General features: G+C 30.8%; 1 protein-coding gene across 2 annotated transcripts in view; it reads right to left on the minus strand.

The window, feature by feature from the left end:
- Positions 1–10,135, minus strand: part of Tk (Tachykinin) — a 414,212-nt gene extending 404,077 nt beyond the window's left edge. Inside the window, exon 1 of one of the 2 annotated variants that reach the window (XM_068391163.1) lies at positions 9,835–10,135. The gene's annotated coding sequence lies outside the window, so the exon portion shown is untranslated. Of the gene's footprint in view, positions 1–9,826 lie in introns of both variants that reach the window. The other variant, XM_068391154.1, reaches the window with a different exon arrangement.
- Between the last annotated feature and the right edge of the window lie 6,329 nt (positions 10,136–16,464).

The following is a 16,464-nucleotide window of genomic DNA, read 5'->3' on the forward strand; positions in this document are numbered from 1 at the left end:
AGGAAAACTACACGAAACAAGGCAGAATTAAAGAATTAAAACATTTCTTCAAAATACATTAATCACTGAAAATATTAAAAGATTTTCTTAATAAGCCAACTGTTGCGCATTTGAAGAAGAAACAGACAAAATGTGTCTCTCAAAAAGAAAATTTCTAATCAAGAATCACACCTAAAATTTTAAAGGAGTTGTATATAATTAAAGAAACATAAATGCAGAGATCTTGATGTTGAGAAGCCACTGTCCTTGACCTAATTACAATCATGTTTTTTAGTTTTATTAGGGTTTACGAGTAACTTCATGCCCTAAAATTTGTACCATGAATTAATCTTAGCTAGATCTCTACGAAGGAATTCAGCAACCTCGCGTCTATATTCAGGAGATGGAATTGAGACAAAGAGAGAAGCATCATCTGCATATGCAACGAGCTTGTTTCCTACGCGAAATGTAGGAATGAAAAGTAATGAGCTAAGATCACTGACCTGACGAATACCAGATATTGCATTCCTATACTCATTACGGTGCCTTCATGAGAAAAAAAAAAAAAAAAAAAAAAAAAGGGCTCTTGGGTCTTTAGCGTCCTGCTTTTCCAATTTGGGTCGTAGCTTAGCCAATAATAGTAATAATATAAAACCTGATATGTCCGGAAATATGGATATCTAAAAATAGTACAAATCATGGTAAGCGACTAAAATGGATAACATTATTTCAAGGTTTGGTTATGTGGAAAAGATGGACTAAAATAGTCCCTTAAAATGGTACCATAAAAATGTTAGGAAGTTGGACAGGAAATCCAAGAGGGGATTGTACAGATGGTGAAAAAAACGTTTTGGAAAGTGGGGGCTTTAGATATTAAGAAGGAAAGAGCGCGTGCACGATAGGTGTGAAAGGTATTGTGTGTAGGAGAGTTGAATGTTCTGCTGATGAACGTTTCATCTCAGTGTATGAAGTGATTGATGTGAAAGTTTTACCGCATAGAGGGTTCATCCACCATTCAGCAGCTAAAGGACAAATGTGATAGTAACTGATGTACTGAATTTTCTCTGAGAACAGAACCTCATAATGAAAATGGATATATATATATATTTATTTATATATATATATATATATATATATATATATATATATATATATATATATATATATATATATATATATATATATATATATATATATTATGCACATATATATTATTATTATTATTATCATTATTATTATTATTATTATTATTATTATTATCATTATTATTGTTATTATTATTATTACTTGCTAAGCTACAACCCTCGTTGGCAAAGCAGGATGCTATAAGCCCAGGGGCCCCAACAGGGAAAATAGCTCAGTGAGGAAAGGAAACAAGGAAAAATTAAATATTTTAAGAACAACAGCAATACTTCAATATAAACTATAAATCTTTAACAAAATAAGAGAAAGAGAAATTAGATAGACGAGTGTGCCCGAGAGTACCCTCAAGCAAGCGAACTCTGATCCAAGACAGTGGAAGACCATGGTATAAAGGCTATAGCACTACCCATGACTTGAGAAAAATGGTTTGATTTTTGAGTTTCCTTCTCCTAGAAGAGCAGCTTACCTTAGCTAAAGAGTCTCTTCTACCCTTACCAAGAGGAAAGTAGCCACTGAACAATTACAGTGCAGTAGTTAACCCGTTGGGTGAAGAAGAATTGTTTGGTAATCTCAGTGTTGTCAGGTGTATGAGGACAGAGGAGAATCTGTAAAGAATATGCCAGACTATTTGGTGTATGTGTAGGCAAAGGGAGAGTGAACAGAAACCAGAGAGAAGGATCCAATGTAGTACTGTCTGGCCAGTCAAAGGACCCAATAAGTCTCTAGGAGTAGTATCTCAACGGGTGGGAGGTGTCCTGGCCAACCTACTACCTCTCTCTCTCTCTCTCTCTCTCTCTCTCTCTCTCTCTCTCTCTCTCTCTCTCTCTCTCTCTCTCTCTCTCTATATATATATATATATATATATATATATATATATATATATATATATATATATATATATATATATAAAAGCAAAAAGTAAAATGCCACTATCTCTAATAAAAAATTTAATCAGATGGTCCTACCGGTGTTAACTTCTGCATCAGAAAGTTGGAGTCTTAATGAAGCCTTACAATATTATCAACTCAAAAGGGCTGTGGAAAGAATAATGATGGGAATAACATAAAGAGACAGAAAAGAGCAACATGGATACGAGAGCGAACCAAAGTAAAAGATATTTTAACAATATGTTAGAAAAAGAAACCGACATGGGGAGGACATATAATGAAAATGACAGATAATAGATGGACATTAAGAATAACAGAATTTTGTCCCTCGATATTGTAAAAGACCCAGGAGAAGGAACAGAAGACGATGGATTGACGAACTGAAAAAATTCGCGAGTATAGACTGGCATAGAAAGACAGACACGAGTGGAAAAAAAAACATGCCTAAGACCTTTGTTCTGCAGCGCAATAGTTACAGCTGATGTTGCTGATATATATTGCATAAAAATTCATATCAATAATTATTTTGATTCATATGAAGAGATTTTTTTCCGAAATTCAAGCAGACCGAAAAGAGGGCTTCAAAAACTATAGTACGTAATGTAAATTCATGGAGACAATACGAGAATTACTTCTGACATTCAGAGAAGAGAAATTATTAAATATTACTCATCTCAAAACGAAGTGAAGGAAAAAAAGTACAATGTATTGTCTAAGGCGTTAAAATTTTCCCATGAATAAAATTTAATATGATTTCTATTATGGAAGAGGACTCTATTATTCACAACTAAAAATAAAAACGTTTCTTAAAATTTGAAGTAGCCTTCCCAGGTATAAATTTCTAAGCCTTATGACTAAGAATGATTTGAATACCATACCATGAAAAAATAATATTAATGATAAACAAATGATTGTGATCCTACAAAAGAAAAAAGCACTATGAATGAATTAAATTACTTTAAAGATTCAACATTAGGGTTCTTTATAAACATTGGTCTATAAACTAATATTGTATGTATGTATATAAATATATATATATATATACATATATATATATATATATATATATATATATATATATATATATATATATATATATGCGTGTGTGTGTATGTACTGTATGATTTGGATTCGAAACGCGTGTCGACACCAAACAATAAATGGAGAAAAGTAAATGTAATTCTGCTGTTATGAAAACTATCTGCAGGACGATCTGTTCGAGGAGAAGCTGTCTTGATTTTTGGACGTCGCTGAGACGTGTTTATTCATTATATATATATATATATATATATATATATATATATATATATATATATATATATATATATATGTGTGTGTGTGTGTGTGTGTGTGTGTGTGTGTGTGTGTATGTATGTATATGGAATTGCCGCTTTTTCTCAAGAAATAAAATAAACGTTGATTCTAAACAAAGCTAATAAATTCTAAAACCATTAAAAACCAAAATATACAAAATAACACAAAATAATATCTTTTCTAAAAATAAAAGCAATGTTTTACAAAGACATAAAATGAGTCAAATGGCTGAAAGAAATGCAGTTGGCACGGATAACAGACATTAAAACTAATTGGACTGGCTTTTACTTCCATCTGATATGAACACGAGAAATGAGTGATTTAGTAATGAAAACTATCGGACATGGGTGCTTAATGATCCTGTTAGTACGATATAAAAAATGTCATTAAACGAAGTAAGAGAATAAAACACCAGTTGTTTAAAACAGCTTTAGGAATTGACTTCCTAAACTGAACGTGGACCTATGATTATCATTGTTAGATTTAAAAGAAAATTAAATCAGGTAAAGAGGTCGAAATTTGTGTTAGATTTCAGGGATTAAGTGACAAGATTTGGATTAAAAGAAATAACATTTTCAATCATACCTATTAACATAAAAAATATGAAATATAATCACAAAACTGTTTAGAAATACATAAAAATATAAATAACTCGTACACAGGCACAGTAATTTACTTGACGCTTATTTAGTTCTCTAGAAGAGAATTCTCCTTTGTTCTGTTGGAACTGATTACTTCTCAAACAGGTTGTCAATCTTACTTATTTATGCAAACACGCACATACACTTAAACCCGTGCGTACACAGATACATGCATGCACACACATATATATATACATATATAATTATAATATATATATATATATATATATATATATATATATATATATATATATATATATATATATATATATATTTATATCAGTGTATATGATATATTTAATAAACATAATTTACATTTCAATGTCAAATGTCGTCAACTTTTGGCACAACTAGAAAGCTCAGAACACACAAAGACAACTCTTTGTATAATTGGTGAAACACAAAAGTAATTTTACTTGGCATTAGTTAAACAAGTTACCTCCAGTCGGAGTTTTTCTAGCGTAATTACAATTTCATATTCATTACTGCAGACATTGCCCTACATGAAATTTACGGATAAGTTCAGTGTTAAGGTTTGCCTATTATACGAGTAATTGTTCTGAAAGTCATTACCATCTTAATTTGTAATTGTGGAGTACTTAATAAAATCATTGGTGTGCAAGGGTAAAATGTCTTTTAGTGGGGATAACAGGGATAGAAAAATGAGATATATTACTATAACCAGTCATATAAGAGTTATAGCAATACCATCACTACAATTAGCCTCCGCAAATATCAAAACTAACAACGTTAAACAATGCAAACTGAGAACAGAACAACATACGAGGATTATCCACTAATGAAAATGGAAGGTGGTGACCCTTAAGTGCTCCCCACGAAACATGAAAAAATTTATAGCAAACATATGTACAGTATCTCTCTCTCTCTCTCTCTCTCTCTCTCTCTCTCTCTCTCTCTCTCTCTCTCTCTCTCTCTCTCTCTCTCTCTCTCTCTCTCTCTGGGTATGTGACACCGCAAGTGGAAGAGTAAAACAACCCTCACACAAGTAAACAGATATATCTATACATACACGCTCATACAGTATATATATATATATATATATATATATATATATATATATATATATATATATATATATATATACATATATATATATATACATATATATATATACATATACCCAAACAAACATATATATATATATATATATATATATATATATATATATATATATGTATATATATATATATATATATATATATATATATTATACATATATATACATATATATATATATAATATATATATATATATATATATATATATATATATATAAACCAAAAAACATTTATATCATATATATAGATATGAATATATATATATATATATATATATATATATATATATATATATATATATATATATATATGCTTTCAGAAAAGAATATATCCGCAGAGGATACATATTAAAGAAAATACTCTTCGGACATGCACGATTTTGATCCCAAACCCACGAAAATCAAATGCGGTCCCTCGTTCCGTCATAATGTCAGAATTTGATTCTCGGGAATGCGTGATCGAGACCATACAAATCCAAAGAGGTTGTGTCTCCTTTGATTGACTGATTGATTTAGGGTTCTCTCCCCTCTTGACATCGAAGTAGAGTCTCCTTTGACGATGTCATGTATTACTGATAGCGTCGCATCCAAAAAGCTGAGGGGAACGTGAGGTTATGAATTCCATGTGGAAAATGTAGATGTAGTCCTACATGCACAGAGAGTTACACACACACACACAAACACGTGGGGATACCTTAACGTGGTGAAATAGTTTGTGTATCGTCAAGATTAGCAGGGCTATATTAGCCAGGGTCACCCATACGGGACTGGTTTGCTATGAGCAATCAAGGAATGCCTCGCGTGGTGATGAAAACTGGCTAAACCCCAGACATGACCAAGGCTTTTGTCCTGCGATAGGCTAGAAACGGCTGCATTTGTTGTTGTTGCTGTCAATATATATATATATATATATATATATATATATATATATATATATATATATATATATATATATATATATATATATATATATATATATAATACTGTACATACATACATATATATATATATGTATATAAATATATAAGTATACACACATTATATATATATATATATATAATATATATATATATATATATATATATATATATATGTATATGTATATATACATATATTTATATATGTATATAAATATACACGTGTATACACACTCCTATATATATATATATATATATATATATATATATATATAAGTATTTATATATATCTATCTATCTATATCTATATATATATATATATATATATATATATATATATATATATATATATATATATATATGCATTATTAAATATATAAATGTGCGTGTGCATTCAATAATCAAATTTCCGCAAAGCATTCAGAACAAAGAAGAGCATAAAATTTAATTTGCAAAATCATTTAGCTTCCGAAATACAGTCGGTAATTCCTCCAAGATTAATTCTTAATCTGAAGCTTTATGACGAAAGGGCTTAATGAACATATAATACTTAAGAACTTCTCTCTCTCTCTCTCTCTCTCTCTCTCTCTCTCTCTCTCTCTCTCTCTCTCTCTCTCTCTCTCTCATGAAAGCAAAAATAAAGAAGGAGCGTTTGAAATCGGGTCATAAAATTCATATTGTGAAGTATTTAAAGGAAATAAAAACTCGGAGGGGGCATTGCATATTTCCCTCATTGTGAAGTGATGAAATGACAAGATTAATGAACTTATATAGTCGTAAAATTAGAACCGCATTAAAGCAATAACATACAAACGTAAATTTACAAACACTTTTATGTAAAAGACAGAACAGTAGAGGGAGTATTTTTCTGACTGCTGAAAGGAAACGTCATCAGTAATTACAAGAAATTATTAAAAACTTGAATTAACATATGACGAAGTACGATAAAAGAAGAAAATTAGATTAAATTCAAGATATGAAGTAACCAACTCAACAGCACACAATGGAAAGGAGAAAAATATAAGTAGAAAGCGGAAAAAAGACATCAAAATTGGCTCAGATTAACTTCAGCAAAGATTTTATATGATAGTGTAAAAGTCAATCATATGTTCTTGGCAAAAAGAAAAAGACGATCGTTTCATTTTGGTGAAATGACAATAGTGAGATACATAAAAGGATAATCAATGAAAATAGTACGCATCAGAGTAAGTGAAGACCTCGTTAAATGTAAGAAATTAAATCTGTAAGGGATATCAAATACAGAAGTAGAGAGCGACTTGGGTGAAATACTTGATTTATAGTAAAGAAAGGTTCAAGAGAAAAAAAAATGGTAATATAATTAAAGAATCATGAAAACAAAGAATTTAGAGGACTAAGGGCGCTATCGGTACGTAATAATCGAAATGAACTTGCAACAAAGACTACCCCAAACTAATGAATCACAGGTAAACACTAATTCAATTTAAGGAAAGCAAAATTAAACGTCAATAACCAATAATAAATAGACGGATGTGATTGAGCAAATAAAGACATTGGATTAAGAAGTGAGGTTGCTATCTACAACACATTCTCAGTTGAGTGTAACTACCTATCTGACACACACACACACACACACACACACACACACACACACACACACACTCCCCCACAACCTCAGTAACTCAATAAATGTTTTTCCATCGACCGAAAAACAGATAATTCTTTTTTCTTTTGCCTGGTGAAGTTGAGGCATGGAGTGATTTACGACAAGCAAAGTACGGGTTCTGAATGATTATCCTTTCCAGTTAATTGCCGATTCTTTTTCTTTCTCTAATCAAATATATATACATATATATACATATATATACATATATATATTATATATGAATATATATATATATGTATATATATATATATATATATATATATATATATATATATATATATATATATATATATATAGAGAGAGAGAGAGAGAGAGAGAGAGAGAGAGAGAGAGAGAGAGAGAGAGAGAGAGAGAGAGTTAATTATAAAACATTATTATATATATGATATATATTTATATATGTATATATATATATATATATATATATATATATATATATATATATATGGGTGTGTATAATATATATATATATATATATATATATATATATATATATATATATATATATATATATCTTCAAACCGGTATAAAGTATTAATAATTTTGTCCTCATAAAATCATTTCAGTAATCATTTAGCTCTTCATGACACTATTACAAATCCCAACATTTAGTAGTCTAATAAATGCTCACATAATTCATAAACTCTCTCTCTCTCTCTCTCTCTCTCTCTCTCTCTCTCTCTCTCTCTCTCTCTCTCTCTCTCTCTCATTACCACCAAATCCTAGGCTCTTTAAAGGTACAGAGACCAGACAGCCTGTGCATAATTAATCATTTAATAATGATCGGTCAAAAGATGAATCCAGAGCAGTCCATTATTTTAGTCAATTAAAGGACAGCACAATATTCTTTATTCTGTTCTGTAAAAGACAAGTCTCTAATTAACTAATAAATTATGAGCAGATGGATTGTGGGTGATTATGAGCCACGAAAGAGATATAACTACACACACACATATATATCCATAATGTATATATTAATATACACACATATTTCCATAATGTATATATAAATACACACACACGCACATATATATATATATATATATATATATATATATATATATATATATATATATATATATATATATATATATATATATATATATATATAGAGAGAGAGAGAGAGAGAGAGAGAGAGAGAGAGAGAGGAGAGAGAGAGAGAGAGAGAGAGAGAGAGAGAGAGAGAGAGTTTCTTAACAAATAAGTGTTTGTGAGTTAGGTTACGACAAATAGCAATGCCTCTGTCACTCAAAACAATATTTGATTAATGCATTTTATCAATATTTCTAATAGAGTTCCCAAAAGAATAAACTCTTAATTTCCCTTTTGATTAATCTGTCACCTACGCCATTCCCTCCTTCACCCTCCCAGAGGGCTTACATGTAATTTCTTAATAAATGTCATATGAAAAATAACGTAATGATGTGCAAAAAAATGTACGTAGAGAATTTTCTTGGGTTTTGTGTAGAAACACTTATAGCTAGAGAGACTTTGATCTTAGTCATATAAGTTTTCTGCAAACTACATTGTTCAAGTCTTGAAACGAGAGAGAGAGAGAGAGAGAGAGAGAGAGAGAGAGAGAGAGAGAGAGAGAGAGAGAGAGAGAGAGACAGAGAGAGTAATCATTTATGGTGATTTATCATGAAATAAGGCACCGTTAAAGTATGAAGAAATTAAATATAACTGCAGTGCTCACATAAAAACCAGAAAAAGAAAGAGAAACATTTTTTTGAAAAATTTACATGCATATAACGAAAAAAACTTATATAATTGTAAAAATTCTTTGTTACAACAAAATATAAGCCTTTAAAAATTATCAAATATTTCTCAAGATGTTGTAGAGGTTCATCCTCATCACCAATTAAAACTTGTGAGACCGCCCAGTAGCACAATAATATAAAAAAATACAATAAAAATAATTTTAGGTATATAAATAAACTTCTATGGAAGACATCGAGTAAGTTTTTTCTCCTAATGTTCCTAGTGACTAATAAAAGAAAATTAAAGAGGATATATCACGCAGAGAAAAGTGAATTACAGAATAATTCATATAATTAACTGCAGACGCCAAAATAAGGTACATTAAACACACGCAAAATTTAACAAGATCCCCTTGAAGAAAAAAATTCTATCACAGTCTAAATGGCATGAAAGACACAAAAGAATAAACAAGAATACAAGATAGAATAAGAAATATAAAAACCACAAAGGAAGTGCTTTACCTGATTACCTGAAGAAGCGGGGAAAAGTTTAGTCACGAGGTAAACTTTGGCGAGAGGTGTGGTCGAAGCAGAGGTGTGACTCCTCGGCAGGTTAGCAGGAGCAGCAGGTGATGGAGGTGTCTGTGTTGGTCAGAGGTTGGGAAGGATATAATTTATATATATATCTCTGAGATAAGGGTGTGAGCAACAGGAGTGTAGTAAGTGTGACTGAAATGAATCAGGAATGAGTGTGGTGTGTATCGCGTGGAAGTCCGCTACTTACTCGAGCACTACCTTCTGCGAGGCCAACCACGACGTGTCTGACCGTCTCCCCAGCAAACCCCACCCCTGTGGCCCGGTCGGGAAACCTTCCTTCCCACCGTTTGACGTCACACCTCCACCAATCACCGCGCGGCATAGAGGTAAAGGGGCAAATATCAACCAATCACGTGGCCCCAAATGAGCTACAATATCCCCAGGCAGCCAATCATGAAGGAAAGGTGATGTTTCTGTAGGTGGGTAGCGTGCGAGGGCGGTGGGATCTCCTTGTAAACATTTCCAGTTTCTCTAAAAAAAAAATAAAAGATAGGAGTAGGATGCCGATAAAAAGAGTAAGTGATAGCTGAAGGTTCATTGCTGATGATTACATTCTCCGTATGTCATGGCTAGAATAAAGCACGAGACTAAATTTGCTGTCGCGGTAGAGAGAAATAAAAACTTCCTCAAAACCCGGCCTTAAAGAACTTGATTTTGTAAAGATTTTGAAGAGACTTATTCTCGTATTTTACAAACATTATATATATATATATATATATATATATAATGTATATATATATATATATATATATATATATATATATATACATACATACATACATACATACATACATATATATATATATATATATATAGAGAGAGAGAGAGAGAGAGAGAGAGAGAGAGAGAGAGAGAGAGAGAGAGTGTAGTGTCTGCAACCCGCCAAAAAAATGAAGGCTAATTATTTATATTGATATGCTAACATACGCACCAGCCTCTCACCTGGGTATGACAACTTCCTGTCCCACTACTCGAGGGACGGGGAGAGTTGAGCGTGACTGGAAAGATATATATATATATATATATATATATATATATATATATATATATATATATATATATATATATATATATATATATATATATATATATATATATATATATATATATATATATATATATATATATATATATATATATATATATATATATATATATATATATATATATATATATATATGTGTATATATATATATATATATATATATATATATATATATACTTATTCTTTATTATATGTGGGAGATATAATCAGAAGTACAGAGATTTTCCCTCACGATATCAAAACGAAGCATAACATACAACCTACGGTAAATGACTATAAGGAAGGTGAAATACGGAGTGCATGGCGATTCTCTTACAACTTATAAACATGCACATGTACTTTACATTTGAGGGTGTCCTGTTGATATTACTTTGTTCCTCTTTCAAATCTCCTACAAATCTTTGACTAATGGGATGAAGGTTATTACATCTTAATGAAGATATTTTCCTTTTTAGTTTTCTTCAGACATTATTATTACATCTTGTTATCATAGTTCTGTGGGACAAATCAACCCTAAGTGGACTTTTCACTTAGTTGTGCAAAAGCGAGTCTTAATTACTTTGATAGTTCAAACAGATATTACATGTAGATTTAATAACATGTAAATCTTTTGTAAACGATTTTATCGCTACTTTGAAAGATGTTTCTTATGAAAATATATTGATGTGTTGTTATATGAAAAGAAATATCTATGTCAAACATTTTCAACACTAGTTCTCCTGTCTAAATGCTGGTGAAATAAGAGACGCCATTGGGGTTCAAAAATATTTCTTCCAATCTCATTTGTTTTCAACAATTCGTCAGATTTATTCTGTAGGTATCTAAAATATAATCTATTTTCTAATATTTTATGATTAACTATTAAATAAATCACGACCGAGAGGAACATTGATGGGAATACAGCAATTCTTGTAATAATAGGATGTCCCGAAAATAATTTACACATGTTGAAATTGCTTATTCTACAGTATTTATGTGATAAAAAGAATACGGATTTCCTAGAACAAGTGAAAGACAGCTACCTTTAGCCAGAGGAAACGTTTGTTCATAGAATTTTTTCATAAAACAGGAACTTGCAATAACGCACACAATTTAATTCATTCCGCAAATTTTACTAATAATAGGCAACTTATATTCCGGCAAGTTCAATTTCAAGATATTCTGAACCCATATTCAGATGACAGTTCTCTACAAGATGAGTATATTTATATAAACCTTACCAAGTAGGAGTTGGCATGGATGTTATATATGCCTTTTAATATTTCAGTTAGGTTTAATGAATTAATTCAAGGCGTTTCTGATCTATATCCTGGCAACGGATAATGGCAATTTTATCGGATCTTTCTTAAACTTGAACGAGAATGAGATATAAATAACCATAGGTCTTATAGAACTATTTCCGTCATCTCATAAAGCAATCTTTTGATTCAACATTTTAAATATGTATTACTCTATCTTATTGAATCTCCCTTTCAAGTGGTAATGTACGTTATTCATTATTACTAAGCATTGTATTTATCGTCCTTATTGACATGAATAATCTTATCGCTTCTCAATAAATAGATATACAGTTAAACATTTGCATTATAAAAACGGCAAATGTCTGGTAACATTTATTCCCGGATTTTTGCCGTTTTAAAAACGGAATTATGGACGTAAAGGAGTGATATTACGGTCACCAACCCGTAAAAAATAATAAAAAAGTAAGGTAAAATTACGGTCGCCTGTATTTTTCTGAAATAGGGCTGAGAACAGTAGATTGTTACGGTGAATTTCCTATTAAATTACGGTTTTTACTAACAGTTTACAACGAAAAAAACCACGTTGTGACACGAGGCTGGAGTGATGAAGTCGATTGCTTTAGGATACGGCGCATCATTTGCATTGCCAAATGTGATGTCAACTTCATCTACAGCGTCTACAGCGTCTTCACTTGACCTTCCGCATCTATTTCAAGATATTTTGATATGAATTATATATTCTCCAATGAAATCCCTTGGTAAAACTAATCTCCACTAATGATCTAGAAATATTCATGTTTAATTTCAAAGCGATATAATCTTCACAATATTAAGCCTGATAAATTTATTACAATAGCAATAGTTGTTGGTAATTTAATTTACATTATAATAATTTGTATAGAAAATTCCTTGTCTAGGCAATTTATTCATCTAAATGTAATCTCAAAATAATATTTACAATAATAAAGACTTTATATCCCTGTTTTCTGTAATTTACTATCATTGTCTTATAAAGATTAGCAAAACCACAAGTAAACTTTAACTTATCTTACAAAACTGATATCACCGTTAATAATAACTATACCAGACATACATTCGATTAATCCATTAGCTCCAATATAAACAAATGGCTTTGCAATATTTATTGGTAATTTTTTATGGATTGTCATTACTTGCAACCCTTCAATTGAATCGGTTTTAGAATATTTCAGAAATGAGCTGGAAGGGCTATTCTTTTACCAATAGCAGTCCGACGGAATTTCAAATTAATTTGTGTAAAATTAAGCTCATGATCAAGGGAAAATTCTACAAACAAAATTTTGATATGGTAATGGACGACCCTCTTTCACCAATTCTTTCAAATTCATATTAGCGTTTTTTTTTTTTTCTTAGATCATTATGATTCATAAGATTATTCAAATACCTGAACAAATATTTCGGGATGTAAGCAACGTTTTGACCATTAAGCCTAAAGACTGAAATATAAATACCCTTTTAGAAAAACTGAATTAACAAGCTCCATATATCAAATTCGCACAAGTGGAAAATGGCGGATACCTCAATTTCTCAGACATTGCTGTTAGCTGTAAAGCATTTCAATTTCAATTTAGTATTTGATGTAAAGCAACTAAAAATTGGAGTACTTTTAAAAAACAAATTTTCTCGTCAATGTTCCTTAAGTATCAAGTGTTGTCAGTAGAATAACAAGGAATCTTGTTGTCTCTAAAATCTCTTGAAATTAACGCAAATGGTGGGAGATTGTCGATTCCGAGGGGTTGCCGCTTAGCATGAAAGGAAGATAAATAATCATATATGTATGTATGTATATATATATATATATATATATATATATATATATATATATATATATATATATATATATATATATAGCATCTTCAACATTAGCCGTTACTAGTCCACTGTACAACAAAGGCCTAAGATATGTCCTTCCACTTGCGTCTGTTTATAGACTTTCTATGACAGTCCACAACCACAAACTTTCTTAGTTCGTCAATCCATCGTTTTCTCTTCCTACCCCTACTTCTTTTCTAATCTCTAAGGACCCATTTTATTATTCCTAATGTCCACCTATTATCTGTCATTTTAATTATATGCCCAGCCCATATTCATTTATTTTTCCTACATGTTGTTAGAATATCCTGTACTTTAGTTTTCTCTCGTATCCATGTTGCTTTTTTTCTCTCTTAGTATTATTCCCATCATTATTCTTTCCATAGATCACTGAGCTGTAACTAGCTTATGTTCAAAGGCTATACTGTAGTATAATTCTAAGTTTCTGATGCATAAGTAAATACTGGTAGGACCATCTGATTAAATACTTATCCTTCTCATGTCCTGGGAAAACGCTTATTGTCTGTATATTCATTAATTAACCATTTCTAGAGGTTCACCCATAGCTCTTATTTGTTATCTCTGTATTTTCATTGAACATTATCTTGGTTTTACTTATATTCATTTTCAGTCGCATATTTCTGCTTTCTCTATTAAAAATCTTCTATTTTGCAATTCCTCCCATGATTCACTAAATAGAACTATATAAATATTCATATAGCCAGACACTTGCTCTTTATTATCGTCATCCTCATAAACTAACTGCCTAAGTCATTTTCTCCACTTGTTGGGAAATAAAAAAAAAAAACCTTCTCATTTCCTAATTCTTTATAGCATTACCTTGAGTTTCAATTCACAAATTCTTAATAGAAGAATTTGTGAATTAGAATTTGTTAATTGAAGCTCAACACAATGATATAAGGAATTAGGTAATGAGAAGTTTTTATTTTATTTCCCAACAAGTGGAGAAAATGACTTAGGCAGTTAGTTTATGAGGGTGACGTTATATAGGATTATTAAGCTTAAGACTTAACCTTAACTTCATTCACCACCAGGTGTTCGAAAGAGATCTAAAAGAGAAACTGATGATCATCATTAACTCTGGTTAACGTCCTTGACCCATCCCTTGCTAATCCAGTACCTAGATTGCTTTAGGACAGCTGCTTATTGCTTGAAGACCACCCCAAGAACTTATGCTGCATTCAGTAAAACTGATTGTTATACTTAGCTTAAGAAAAAATCAAAATAAAGGGGAAATAAATATTTTGCTTTCAGAGTTTCACTTCTATCATGATCATATACTCGGTTTGAATACATATGAATACATACAATTATACATGCATATATATATATATATATATATATATATATATATATATATATATATATATATATATGTATAAATACATACATATTTATGTATATGTATATATATGCATATATATACTCAAATATATATTTATATATATATACATATATACATACATATATATATACATATATATATATATATATATATATATATATATATATATATATATATATATATATATATATATACACATATATATCCAGAGTCATGTCTTTGACTTTTAAAAGCTATCAAAACATAATTTATTCATTATAAACGTAAATACAAGCTAACAAAACTGAATTCAGAACTGGCAAGCCATGGATAACCTGAATAGAAACGTAGAAGATACTTCACTGTAGTGAGAATGTTGGAACCATGAAACTACAAGCTGTTGTGAGGAGTGGAATCGGAGATCAACTTAGTTTGCAAGTCTAGATATTCTGAGGAGGCAAGTGAGCCCTACGGTTTAGGATGCATTTTTTCAAGCTACACCAGCTGAGAAACGCAGACATCAACCCCTTTGCAACTATGGGATAATGAACTTCTTTAAAGAAAGAAGCGAAACAGCATCAGTTGTGTGGAAGTACAGACTATAGTCAATTTCTTTTAGCGATGCAGATTTGCACCGACTTGCAGCGGTCCCCTTTTAGCTCGGAAAAGTTTCCTGATCGCTGATTGGTTGGACGAGATAATTCTAACCAATCAGCGATCAGGAAAATTTTCCGAGCTAAAAGAGCACCCCTGCGAGTCGGTGCAAATCTGCATCGCTAAAAGAAATGGACTATAGTTTATTTCAGAGAAAATTTCTGAAGCAGCGAGACCACAGTCTATCAAAAGGAACACCACATCTATATGGGGATTCAAATCCGAAATAAGCGCATATTATAATTCATTTTTTTGGGCCTGGAGGTGGGCGAGTAAGCCTAACAGTTTAGCCTGCCTTGGATAAGATAACCAATTTAATCCCGTTGCAAAGAGTGGAACCGTAAACTTTGTCTAAAATGGGAATTCTTTGATATCGGTCTAGAAATTGTGTGAAGCCGTGTGAAAAAATCCTTTATCTATTTTTGAA

This window comes from Palaemon carinicauda, chromosome 1, assembly GCF_036898095.1.
Source record: "Palaemon carinicauda isolate YSFRI2023 chromosome 1, ASM3689809v2, whole genome shotgun sequence".
In the NCBI taxonomy this organism is placed as follows: Eukaryota; Metazoa; Arthropoda; class Malacostraca; order Decapoda; family Palaemonidae; genus Palaemon; species Palaemon carinicauda.